This window comes from Octopus sinensis, linkage group LG5 (genome assembly GCF_006345805.1).
Source record: "Octopus sinensis linkage group LG5, ASM634580v1, whole genome shotgun sequence".
Classification (NCBI taxonomy): domain Eukaryota; kingdom Metazoa; phylum Mollusca; class Cephalopoda; order Octopoda; family Octopodidae; genus Octopus; species Octopus sinensis.
In genome coordinates this window covers 122,864,797-122,879,566 of record NC_043001.1, presented here as the reverse complement: position 1 = coordinate 122,879,566, position 14,770 = coordinate 122,864,797, and positions in this window count along the sequence as shown.

Below are 14,770 nucleotides of genomic sequence, written 5' to 3'. Positions count from 1 at the left end.
ATGTCTATCTTATTTTCTCGCTCTATATACACATTTACAATATGAATACCTTATTCAAAATACTGTCAGAATACCTCCTGGATTTATCTAGGATTTTAACTAAGGACTTGTAACTTCATGGAAGTACAGATCAACATCCATATCCTCTGGAAATAGATGAGTTGTGAACATTGTTCTCCTGCCTATATTCTTCTAAAAACCTTAAATCTTTATTCTTCTATTTACTCCTTTATTCTATTTTATTCCTTATAAACTGTGAATTTTATTCCTTGTAAACTAAACATTTTCCCTCTCTAAAATACCTTGTCTCTGATGACGGAATGCCCAGTGCGGGGACTTACTAACCTGCCGCTTTATGTTATCTCAGAAACGGCTGTAGAACTTCAAATTCACCTTATCCTAATTAAATTATTCTAAATGACTTGAGATACTCGTTCTGCATTGGTTTGAATTTTTTCTCTAATACATTAATTCAATGTCAATCTGTACCAAGCGGCTTCACTCTCGCTCGCTCGCTCGCTCGTTCGCTTGCTCGTTCACTCACTCACGCACACACTCAAATGATGCCTGTGTCTCAAGCTTTTAAAGCAGGTGTTCTCAACGATTTTTAAAATTCTTTGGACCCCTATGATCATTGTTTTATTCTGGCGGACTCCCATAGCCATTCTATGTTTAGAAACTAGTTTTATAGAAGCTTCTTAGAAAATTCCTATCTTGTTTTTCACACATTAATTTGTATAAGCTGAACTATGTAAAATATTCAAGAAAGAAATTTAGCTGTTTCTTGCAATACAGACATTTAAAGAAACGTTTTCTCGGAGGCCCTTAAAATGCTATTGTGGATTCCCAATTTAGTTTTTTTATTGTGTGAACACCCAAAAGTGTTATATGGACCCTGGTTCGGAACCACTGCTTTAAAGTGAGAAAAGGCCTTGTATAGGGCCTATCCCATTCCCTAAACAACTTATGCTTTTGCCCAAAAGGAAGAATTAGCCTCTATCATTGGACGCAAAAGAAGTTGCTTAGAGAATGGCACTGACACTGTGTAAGGCCTTTCTCCACCTTTAAAAGTTTTGGAATCGCTTGATTTTTAAAATTCCGATTATGCGCTGCATACTATGGTCGGCCGATGCCGACAAACGTAAATCACTAAATGAAAAAATCGATGACAGAATGAAGTCATGTGTCAACGTGTGTGGTACACTTTCTGAACACTTACTGCAAGAGGCACCCATTGTTGCTACAACTGTGTAAAAAGTGTGCAGGTCTCTAGCAGAACTAAAAAGCTACATCTTTGCTGTTATTGTTGCTGTTGCTGTTGAGCGAACGGTCTTCGTCCCAGAGCTCGCAAGATGGGAGAAGTCCGAAATGTGGTCCTTTGCTATTGGTAAGACCTGCAGAAGAGAAAGCAGGTCAACCCCCGACACCGAGAACATCGACGGATGGATGAATACGCATCGAGGCTCAGGAAGTCGGAGACAAGAAACAGGAAGAAAGAGTGAGAGAAAGTTGGAGCGAAAGAGTACAACAGAGGTCACCACCAACCCCTGCCGGAGCTTCGTGGAGCTTTAGGTGTTTTCGCTCAATAAACACACACAACGCCTGGTCTGGGAATCGAAACAGCGATCTTTCGACCGCGAGTCCACTGCCCTAGCCACTGGGCCATTGCACCTCCACTGCTGTTCATGTTCGTGCGTACATTGATGGCTGTAAGCCGATTTCATACATACATACATACATACATACACACATATGTACATACATACATACATACATACATACATACATACATACATATACATACATACATACACACATACATACATACATACATCATACGCACGTACATACGTACGTACGCACGTATGTATGTATGATGCTTTGTAACTTGATTTCAAACATACATACATATGTACGTACGTACGTATGTTTCTCGGTCCAGGCTGTTAAAGAGCCGTTGACTCTATCCGCTCTTTGAAAAAATCGAGTCCTAGCCATCATATACGTATGCTCGTGTGTGCGTGTATGTACACAATTGCCTTTATTATAGATTTGTATAAATAATTATCATATGTAGACTTGACTACGAACTTTTAAAAAAAAAATTCCACCAACACTAATTATCGTTCCGACACAGTAACAAAACGTCAACGACCTTAACTGTTTAGTATTAGCATATATCTGACTGTAATCTTTACTATAACGAGGAAAATTTCACCCAAAGACAACCCGTATTATACACACACACACACACACACACGCACACACACACACACAAGCACACACACACACACACACACACACACACACACACACACACAAACACACACATACATATAAATGGATAGATAGTCACGCTTATATACATCTACACACATACATAGAAACGCACAGAGGTTTAAATTTCATGGTATTATAATATCAATGGAAATGGTTGAATTTTTATAAGTTTCTGCAGCTGTGCCTGCCGTCGCTATTAGCATATGTATATATACAGGGTGTTCAAGAAGTCTCTCCGCAGTATTTTATTGCAAAATAAATATTTATAAGATGGTATAAGACTACAAAAGAATATATTAAACTTTACAAGACTTTAAAAAAAAAACCTTTATAAGAAGTGTTGAAAGTGTCGTCCTTCATTTTCTCTTCAATAAGTTGCCTCTTCTACACATGTTTTGAAATATATTTTGGATGAAAAAATTCACTGCGGAAAGACTTTTTGAACACCCTGTGTATGATTGTATATACATTTCTTTATTGCCCACAGGGGGCTAAACATAGAGGGGACAAATAAGGACAGACAGAGGGACTTAGTCGATTACATCGACCCCAGTGCGAAACTGGTACTTATTTACTCGACCCTGAAAGGATGAAAGGTAAAGTCGATCTCGGCGGAATTTGAACTCAGGGCGTAGCGGCAGACAAAATACCTATTTCTTTACTACCACAAGGGCTAAACACAGAAGGGACAAACGGACAAACAAGGATAGAGAAACGGATTAAGTCGATTATATCGACCCCAGTGCGTAACTGGTACTTATTTAATCAACTCCGAAAGGCGGATTTGAACTCAGAACGTAATTATATATATATATATAATTGAAAAAAAAGGAGAAAAAATAAAAAGAAAAAAGAAAAAAGAGGACGTAGCATAAGCAATGTATTAATACGACACTCGGGGAAGAAAAAGAGTAATGATTTTATGTTTCGAGCATAGCTCTTCGAAATCAGGAAAAATAGGGAAGTCCAAACAGATGAGGGAAGAAGAGGAAAAAGTCGCCAATAATCCACGTACTGTTACATTTCTGAAGTGGATATATATATATATAAGTTATGAGAGGTAATGGTGTCAAGAAGACCCAAAGGTGTCAGGTAATGCCGAGTAAGTGCTATGTATAGCACTAAGTTGCAACGTAGGTCATTTGTCAGTATGTGTATATATCAAAAAATTAACAGAATGAGATAAATGTTCTAAAATCTTTACAGCCTTGGAATTTTACTCATCCTGTTATTTATATATATATATATATATATATATATATATATATATATATATATATACACACACCACACATATATATATATATATATATATATATACATATACACACACACACCACACACATATATATATATATATATATATATATATATATGTACGTTTAAATATTTGTTGTGCAAGTTTTTTATGTGAAGTCGTGTGTTGAAACAGATATTGTTATATTTCGGAATGGTCATTTTGCCTGTTTAGCCAATAAAAACACACGCACTATATATTTTGGTGTTATTTTATTAGTAAGGAGAGACACAAATAAGAAAGAAGAAAACAAAGGACCACTGATGCGGTCACAGGAGTGTGACGAAAGAACTCTGGCCGAAATAAGATTAAGATTAACGTAAAAAATAAATAACACTGAAGCAAAATAACAACAAATATATAGTGCGTGCGTTTTTATTGGCTAAACAGGCAAAATGACCATTCCGAAATATAACATATATATATAATATATATATATTATATATATATATATATATATATATATATGTATATGGCTCAGCCGGATGGCTGAAACAAGTAAAAGAGTATAAAAGAGTATATATATATATGTGTATACATATAATGTATGTGTATATATATGTATATATATATACATATATATATATATATACATATATATTATATATTATACATATATATTATATATATAACATATATATATATATATACAATATATATATAATATATATTACATATATATATATTATATATATATATATACATATATATACATATATATATTATATATATATATATATATATATATATATATATATATATATATATATGTATGTATATATACCATATAATATATATATATATGAGAAGAGAAAAAGAGAGGAAATTGTCCGAGACCTTTATAAACGCACTTTTTTCAGCTTAAATACGAATCGGACTCCTGAGAAAATAAACCCTGACGATTAAGATTAGAAGTAGCCACGACAGACTCTCACACTATGAGCCTGCTCTTCATATAGAAAATTGCGATGCACCTTTTGACGAAGTAGTTAAGAAGATTAGTTTGGAAACTGAAACAAGTAAATAAGACCTCACGTGTTGCTGTGTTTCATCAAAACAATTATTTCTGTGAAATGTGCACTTTGTACTGCTTGTTTGAAATGTCAGCAGAAACGGACATTTTTCGAGACGATGATCATCAAAAGTTAGTGAGATTTCTGATTCTCTCTGAGACACTTATTTATATATTTTTTTTGCATTAAAAGATTTTCAGGTCGTCGTCTACTTTCCATACAAAACAAATGGAATTCTTAGTGAATTAAATTCTTTCTTTTCTTCCTGGAAATATATATTGTTATTTAGAAAGGTCTTCAAGCACTGTGAATGATGTCTCTATTCTTCAAATAAATAAAATAAATAAATAACATTTATGAATTTTTAAAAAAATGACCTGATTGTAAAAATCTGTATTCAGTAATCAAATTCAATAACTCAGTTAACGGGTTCCGAAAATTTTATCCATGAATCCCTTGAGCATACCCTAAACATACCATTATAAAATTAAAAAAAATAACCTGTTACTTTATTGTAAAGATGACTTCAGTTAGTTTGACTAAATTAATCAGGAATAAAGACCGTCACATAACCGAATAAATCTACGATAAAGACCGTCACATAACCAAATCAATCTACGATAAAGACCGTCACATAACCAAATCAATCCACCATAAAGACCGTCACGTAACCAAATCAATCTACGATAAAGACCATCACATAACCAAATCTGTTTCTCCATTTAATCTGATTGTTGTACAAATGTTATTCTTTGTATTTAAATTTTTTGTGCAAACATTCGTCTGTTAAAATTGAATTTGGCGGCCTTCATCTGGACTTGGAGGTTTGTTGTCTGTCCCCACTAAAAATCGATCTACTAAGAATATTCTTTGATCTATCGTCAGGTATTAAATCTAACTACAGAATCCCATAAGTTTTTTTTATAAATTCGATATGTTCTTTTTTTCGATGGAATGATATTTTCAAAGAAGACAAGAAAGGGCTAAATAAGTTAACCCTGGTGTGCACAACAACAACAACAACAACAACAACAACAAATGGAAATATTTTGTAGACGACTACTCGAAACTAATACTACATTTACGTAATTGCTGTCTAGCCTAGATTACTTAACAAAATAGTTTCCTTTTAAGTATTTAGTACTGTTGACTTATGTAGCATGTAGTACTACTTTTTTGTTTTGATGAACGAGTTATAGCATTCAAAGCAGACGATCAATTGCGTCGACTCAAACGTCTTAGTTTCGGTCTTACAAACGGAGTAGCGTGTTTCTGATGAATTATACGCCATCATATTCAAGTAAACGAGATGGAAGTCACGTCACCGCACGTGAATAGACCTAAGAAGAACATGGCAAAAATTTATCTAAATTAATAAAACTTGTTCGTAAACGACAATGGCAAATGTTCAACTGTATTCTAGGTTATCAAATTAAACAACGAATTAAGTTTTGACTAGTAACCTTTAATCACACCCAAAGAAATGCCTATTCCTACTAAGTAGCAATCCTTATCTTATAATCCGGGTTCGTTTGCTTGTTATTCCCGGTGGGTTCTTCACTTCTCTGGAAATATAAGATCTCTATTCATTGCTCCATTTCCGCTCTCAGAGGAAGCTGAAAGTATAATCAATCATTTAAAAACAGCTATTACGACGTCTGTCAAAGCTATAGTAGACGAACTGAAGCCATTTATAGTCGAAACAGACGTCTCTGTGGCCGCAATCGAGACCACTCTTAATCATAGTGGTAGGTTTGTAGATTATTTTTTTCGGTCTAAAAAATTATTTTCAATAGAGAAATATTGTAATACGGCGAAGAAAGAGACATACGAGATAGCTGTTGCTATAAAAAGATAAATAAGCGTCATGTTCTTATTTCTTTATTGCCCACAAGGGGCTAAACATAAAGGGAACAAACAGGGACAGACAAACGGATTAAGTCGATTACATCGACCCCAGTGCGTAACTGGTACCTAATTTATCGACCCCGAAGGGATGAAGGGCTAAGTCAACCTCGGCGGAATTTGAACTCAGAACATAAAGACAGATGAAATACCTGTTTCTTTACTACCCACAAGGGGCTAAACACAGAGGGGACAAACCAAGACAGACAAACGGATTAAGTCGATTATATCTGAGTTCAAATTCCACCGAGGTCGACTTTGCCTTTCATCCTTTTGGGGTCGATTAAATAAGTACCAGTTACGCATTGGGGTCGATATAATCGACTTAATCCGTTTGTCTGTGTTTAGCCACTTGTTGGTAGTAAAGAAATAGATATTGGCTTCTTTATGTGTCTTAAAGCCTTCAAGGCGGTGCTATAGTAAGGCCATACTTCAACGAGAGAAAGAAGTAAAAGATACGTAAAAAGGTAAGTATATATTTCTTTATTGCCCACAAGGGGCTAAACATAGAGGGAACAATCATCATTATCATCATTGTTCGACCGTGGTCGAGACAATGGAATTTACCATGCTACGCCAGACTTCACGGTCCATCATGGCATTACGGAGGTCCTGTTGCTGGATGCCTGTATCCCTGGAGATTACATCAGGGTAGGAGAGTGTGCGCCCTCTGGTATTGCGAGTAGATGGCTTCCAGAGGAGAAGAGTAGAAATTACCTCTTTTTGCAGCTCTACAACAATGTCCAGCAAACTGGACTCTCTTACCTTTCACAAGGGAACAAACAAGGACAGACAAAGAGGTTAAGTCGAATACATCGACTCCAGTGCGTAACTGGTACTTTATTTATCGACCACAAAAGGATGAAAGGCAAAGTCGACATCGGCGGAATTTGAACTCAGAACGTAACGACAGACGAAATACCTCTAAGCATTTCGCCCGGCGCGCTAACGTTTCTGCCAGATCGCCGCCTTGGCGAGCTGGCAGACACGTAAAAAGGTAAGTATAGTCTTGGTGAAGATTTCAGGAAAGAGCTTTACACAACCAAGCGTTACAAATAGTTTCTCTTGTTACATTGATGTCGTGATTTATCGCTCCATTTGATACAACTACAGTTACAGATTTCCTGTCACAACTATCTCATTTACTATCAATTTTGACCGTATTTTGTGAATAATTGTTGGTTATATGTATCCAGTGGGTCAAGCACTGGTTTACAGCATTTACAAATGGCGCGAGTGGTAATGGGCGTTTGTGCAACTCGAGTGTATCAAAGCCACTGAATGGAATTTTTTCCAGTTTTCCCCCATGTGTATACTGTTTACCGACATACATACATACACACAAACATACATATATATATATATCCAGATTACAAGTTCAGGATTATACCTGTAATTACTGGAGCCCTGGGATATGTAACACACTGCCTAAATTCCAATCTTGAGAAATTAGGTTTCTAAAAACCAGAAAGGAGAAAGCTAATTCGAGGACTAAAGATCCAGTCCATCACTAGAACTGTAAAAATCGCTAAAACTTTCCAAAAGTTTATCATTTAAATATATATGAGCAAGTTTAGATATGTAATTATATGCATGAGAATACATATATAAAACATACAAATCTGCACATACATATATACATACATACACACATACATACATACATACATACATACATACATACATACATACATACAACATACATACATACATACATACATACATACAATGAACTTTTTTTAGATTCAGATGAATAAGGTACTTAAGTTGAGGCACCAGAATTTAGTACAGTATTATTCATACAATTTCAAAATAAGGTGATTAAAATCAAAATAAGCAGCTAAGATATCCAGAGGTAATGCAGTACAGTAGTTTCATGCAACTCCATTTAATTGAACAATGCAATCATGACATCAATTTAAAATGTAGAGCCATCTTCAACTGCACAAAGACATAGAATTTAATTAAATTAGAACAGATGGACACATTAGTATAAGTATACCTAAAACCTCCAAGAAGTTAAGGATATAGACAAAGAACATGTACAATAGCATAGTCGTACATACAATGGATATGTTAGTAGAAAGCTCCGTGATGATAGTAACATAATAAATTCGATCATCAAAGCAGTTTATTATAGCTGAATTACTACCTTCCACTTTGCTGTTGTCCAAAAATTTCATCATGGTATTATCTACCAATGAGACATGACGTTGTAGCTAGGACACTCTATAATGAAATCCGTCGGTTGGATAATTCCGAGGACAAAGAAATAAGAACCCACAATATGGTAGAAGCCATAGCCACACATAATAAAAAGGAATACTGGTGTAACGTACCAGTGAAGACCTCAATAAAATATAAGCACAACAGACCTGATATAATGAACTGGGATAAAGCAGAGAAACTGTGCACAGTTGTGGAAATTAGCTGCCTAGCGGATGTTAACACAAAGCTAAATATCAGTAAAAAAGAGAACACCTGTGCTGAACTATTGAGAAATCTGCAGTTACTCTATCCAGATTATAAGTTCAGGTTTATAACCGTAATTATTGGGGCCCTGGGATATGTAACACACTGCCTAAATACCAATCTTGAGAAATTAGGCTTCTCAACACCAGAAAGGAGAAAGCTAATTCGAAGACTACAGATCCAATCCATCACTGGAGCTGTAGAAATCTGTAAAACTTTCCAGAAGTTTATCATTTTGATATATATATGAGCAAGCCTAGATAAGCAACTATATGCATGAGAATGCATACATGAGAATACATACATAAAACATACATATATGCACAGGCAAACTCACTCATATACGCACAAATCCCTAGAACTGTCTTCAATTCAAAGAACTCTTGTAAGGTTTTAGAGGCTAGGTTCAATTCTGCGAAAAAGAACTTAAAGAAGAGTACTCTGAGAGCGCAAACCTCTGCCAAGGCAACACCAACGTCCTCTCAACGATTAGCCAGAGATGATTTTTAAAACGAGAATATCTGAAATAAACTCAACTGCTCTCACAAACAAGAATACTAAATATGAACCCGACCGCTCTCAAAAATTTAGTAAAAAAAAAAGCAAAAAAAAAACGGGCAAATAATCCAGAATCCTTGTCTGGTACCGGATTGATTCCAAAATCTAATCGGTTCGTGTCAGTCACGAGGCCACACTGAGATATCTTGTCCACGGGCAAACAAACAAACAAACAAACACGACTGAAAACAATACCTTAGCCTTAGCGAAGGCAGAGGTAATAGATATCACAAACATGCACATAGGCATACATAAACACACACACACACACACACACAACACACACACACACACACACACAACACACACACATACATACTACATACATACATACATACATACATACATACGTACATACATTTGGCTTGAATTCTGCAAAGGAAAACAATAAACCTTAAAGAAATATATACATAATTTGCATAATAGGGGAAACTGTAAAAGCTGTACAGGAATAAAAACATTTATTTCTCCGAGAAAAAACAAAAAAATTCTCTAAACAGGAAATTCTGTTGTGATCTACTTTCAATTTTGTCCGAAAAACAGCTCGTTTCTCTTTATACATACATACATGTATACGTACTTACGTGCGTATGTATGAATGTATGTATGTAGTCTTAATAAAATAGCAGAAAAACACATTGGGTGTACAGCTGTATAATACATTGTTGATATAATATGAATACATACAGATGATAGCACTGTATGCTGCTGGCTCATATATCACCTAGATTTTTACATTTATTCAACACCCTTACTTTGTAATTGATTCAAAACACTAAAGTCTCGCGTTGCACAAATAAGTAAAACCTGCATCCCGAGAGAAGTTTTTAATGCGTTCTCCACTAACAAAAACAACTACAAGACCTGATGTAATCAATGCAAAGGTGTATGCGCAAAAAATGCGGAACTCAAGAACAAAGTAAAAAATACCACATCTGTTTTCAGTTTAGTAATACTGATGTTAACTCTTGTTCTGTTGCTCTGATCTCTATCCCCATCTCTTTTTTCTGTTTCTGTCAGTGTATATTGGCCTATGTGAAGGTGAGTATATTATTTTTCTCATGTTAAGGATTGTAGAGAATGTTATGAGGCACGCTCTCGTAAATTCAGTCTGCGATCCGGGTTCGATTGTTAACTGAAGCCAACAAGTCATGACCTTTCTACTTGTAGAGGTCACGAAGTTGTCAACTGCTTGTTATTCAGTCTTTTTGCTTCTGCTGACAAAAGCAACAACAAAAAAAAAAACAGCAAATTAACCCTACATACATCACACACACACACACACACACACACACACACAATCGTATATATATATATATATATATATATATATATATATATACATGCTCAATCATGAGTGTGCGTGTGTGTTTGCAGGTATATATATATATATATATTTATTTGCATGCACACACACTGATACAGGTACACACATATGTATAATATATATGTGCGTATATATATAGTGGGTACTGTAAATCTAGGGTTAATACTTGATAAGGGTAAGCACCTGTATATGCCAGATAGTGGCGTGTGTATATATATATTATATATGTGTGTATATTATATATATATATATATATATTATATATATATATATGTATATATATATATATATATATATATATATATGTATATATATATATATGTATATATATATATATATATGTATATATATATATATATATATATATATATATGTATATATATATATATATATATATATATATATATGTATATATATATATATATATATATATATGTATATATATATATATATATATATATATGTATATATATATATATATATATATATATGTGTGTATATAATATATATATATATACATATATATATGTATATATATATGTGTGTATATATATATATATATATACATATATATATTATATATATATGTGTGTATATATATATGTATGTATATATGTATGTGTGTCTGTGTGTGTGTGTGTGTGTGTGTGTGTGTACATGTGGTTGCGTGTAAGAAGACATTGGTCGATATCATAACGAAAGAAACTAGGCTCCAGGGTACACAACGGAGAAAGCAAATGAAAAATTCCCCTCACCAGCTGTCTTATCTAGAGATCGTGGCGGTTCTACATTTTAGGGCAAGACCTTTAAACAACAACCAACGAAAATGGTTGTCACGGATTAATACACTGCGGAAGAGATATAAATCACCCGAATAGAGATAGATCGATCAAAATACAAACAAAACATGTATATACATACACAAACATAGAAATAGATACGCTTGTATGTGTGTATAGATATATAATTAGATAAACATAGTTATGGCCGGTTTGTGGAGTTACCCAGGGTTTCACCTGTATAAGGCGCCTGGCTTTACGGAGTTTCTTCAGACTCTAATATCCGGTGGCCTATGGTAGCTTTAAGGACGTGAAACTTTGGGTAACCCCACAGACCAGCTATAACTATCTTTATCATTATATAATCCTTCTACTGCTCTATGCTTCTGTTACGGATTTATGATTTGCTAACGATATATATATATATATTATATATATATATATATATAGAGAGAGAGAGAGAGAGAGAGAGAGCGAGCGAGAGAGAGAGATAATGGTGCCATTGAGACCCAAAGGTGTCAGGTAATGCTGAATAAGTGCTATAGACAGAACATAGTTAAGTTCCAGATTCGATAATTTTGCGAATAAGGGGTTCAACGTTGGTTCTATGTCAGCGTGTGTATATAAGAATCTGTTGCGTAATGAGATAAAAAAACCAAGGTTTTTTTTATACCATTACGTTTTGGATTTTTATCTCATTACTTATATATATATATATATATATATATCATTCGTTTATCTCATTTGGTTTTTTTATCTCATTACGCAAAAAATTCTTATATATACATATATATATATATCGGTTGAATAAAGTTAAAACATGGTCTGGTTTTCACGTTTTTTATTATGGTATTTTAACAAAATTAGCGCTTTCATACATACTGTATTCATCAGATTTCAAATGTGTTTAACTGACAGTAGAGTTCTTGTCAACTTTGGTACCTCTTAAAACGCTCCAACCGGCTGAAATTTTAGAATACCTAAAATGCCATAATAAAAAAAAAAACGTGAAAGCCAGACTATGTTATAACTTTATTCAACTGATATATTATTCTATATACATTCACACAAATTCGAAACAATATATATATTGTATATATAATTTGGTATATTACTGTAATTTTTCACGCTGAATCTAATTTTGTTAATCACTTGTTCCAGACAAAAAGCTAGAACAATGGTTGATAATCTTCACTCAATCAGCAAATAGGATTTGGAAGTTGGCATTTTCTGTCTGATAACTGTCTGTCACAAAATGAAATTCTAAAAAAAACATTACGATGACGAATTTTTATTAAACAAAATGAAAGTAAAAATTAGACGATGAAAGTCGCAAGACGTTTTGAAGTTTAATACGTTTTAATGAATAAAATCATGTGAAACGGTGGAACAGACTTGTAAATAATTTGAAACAGATAAAATCCTCGAAGAAATTTTTGCGAAATATTACAAAACAAACAAATTCCAGTTTAGAATTGGAGTTGGGGTTTAGGATTATGATTAGGGTTTAGAGTATAAGATTTAAGGTTAGATTTGGGGTTTAGCGTCGAGGTTTGGAAGCGATAAATTACAAAAGCCAATGTAGAGTGTTCTTTAATACATTATAAATGAAAAACTCCTATTTACAGCACTTAGACTTACTCGTTCTGATCATCAGGTGGTAAACCGTTACGTAGAATATTTGTTTTTAACGAAATACTTTCTTTCATCTGACTACGAAGCTCAAATTCTGCATTATTTTGCTTGAATTTTTTCTTTTGCATTTTGCAATAATGCAGATGTTTAAGTAATTCATTTATTATTAAATACGATAATATAACCTCTTTGCATGTTTTTGAGTAACGAAACAAATTTGTCGTGGCATTTGAATTTTTCTTTTGTTAAATAAATGTTCATCTAAATATTTCGCTATCATTGATGACTAAGATCAAGGTATTATATCTACTCTTATCAGTTTAATATATATATATATATATATATATATATATATATATTATATATATATATATATATATATATATAATATATATATACTTACACACACGCGCGTGCGCTAAGACATCTGCTCAAAGTACCGCGCCTTCAGATCGAACCTGGAATAATGTGGTTGCGCAGCAGACAATTCTGAACTAAATGATAATGCTTTTACGCATAATAAGAAAGTGAAGGAAATATATCCTCTCTGACACAGTGGAATTCTACTTTTTTGCATTTTAAACATTATTTTTTTCTGTTCAATCTATTTTTATAATCGTGAATTATATTATAGTCAGATGAAATTTCTGTGACATTTGGTGCAATTTATTATTACATTTAAATATTTATAACTATTTTGACAAGAAATTAAACAAACATGTTTTTGTTTGTTTGTTTGTTTGTTTACCATGACTATCCCTTTACTGTATCTTACCCATACATAGGTCAGCCAACAGAAGTCATCAAGTGCAAGCGTGACTTTATTCAGTTTGCACTTGATGACTTATTTTTCAGGAAATTTTTGTTAGAATATTACTGCACTGAATTGTTGCAATTATTATTATTATTATTATTATTATTATTATTATTATTATTATTATTATATTTGAAAGGTCCGACAAAGTATTACAACTCTCAAAAGACCGCCATCTATTTGTCTATAAAATAGATATTTGGGGACAGTACAGGTGAATATCGTAAGGGGCTGGAGCAGTGAATTACTGACGACTGTTTCTGTATATATATATATATAGGCTGGGATTTCGTTATTTTCTGCCTTTTTTGCCATATACAGCTTACAAATTCTGTTTGTTTGTGGAGACTTTTTATTAGTAGAGGAAATAGTGATCAATTTTGGCTGCTATTTCTAATATTTTCGGTATGTGATTTTGAGCAACTTGTTGCAATTAACCCTTAATTATAATTATATATATATATATATATATATATATATATATATATATATATTGGTGTGTGTGTGTGGTGTGTGTTTGTGTTGTGTGTGTGTGTGGTGTGTGGTGTGTGTGTGTGTGTGTGTGTGTGTGGTGTGTGTGTGTGTGTGTGTATGTGTGTGTGTGTGTGTGTGTGTGAGAGAGAGAGCGAGAGAAAGAGAGAAAGAAAGAAAGAGATGACAACTGAAATAGGTCTCCTTACTGCAATGAAA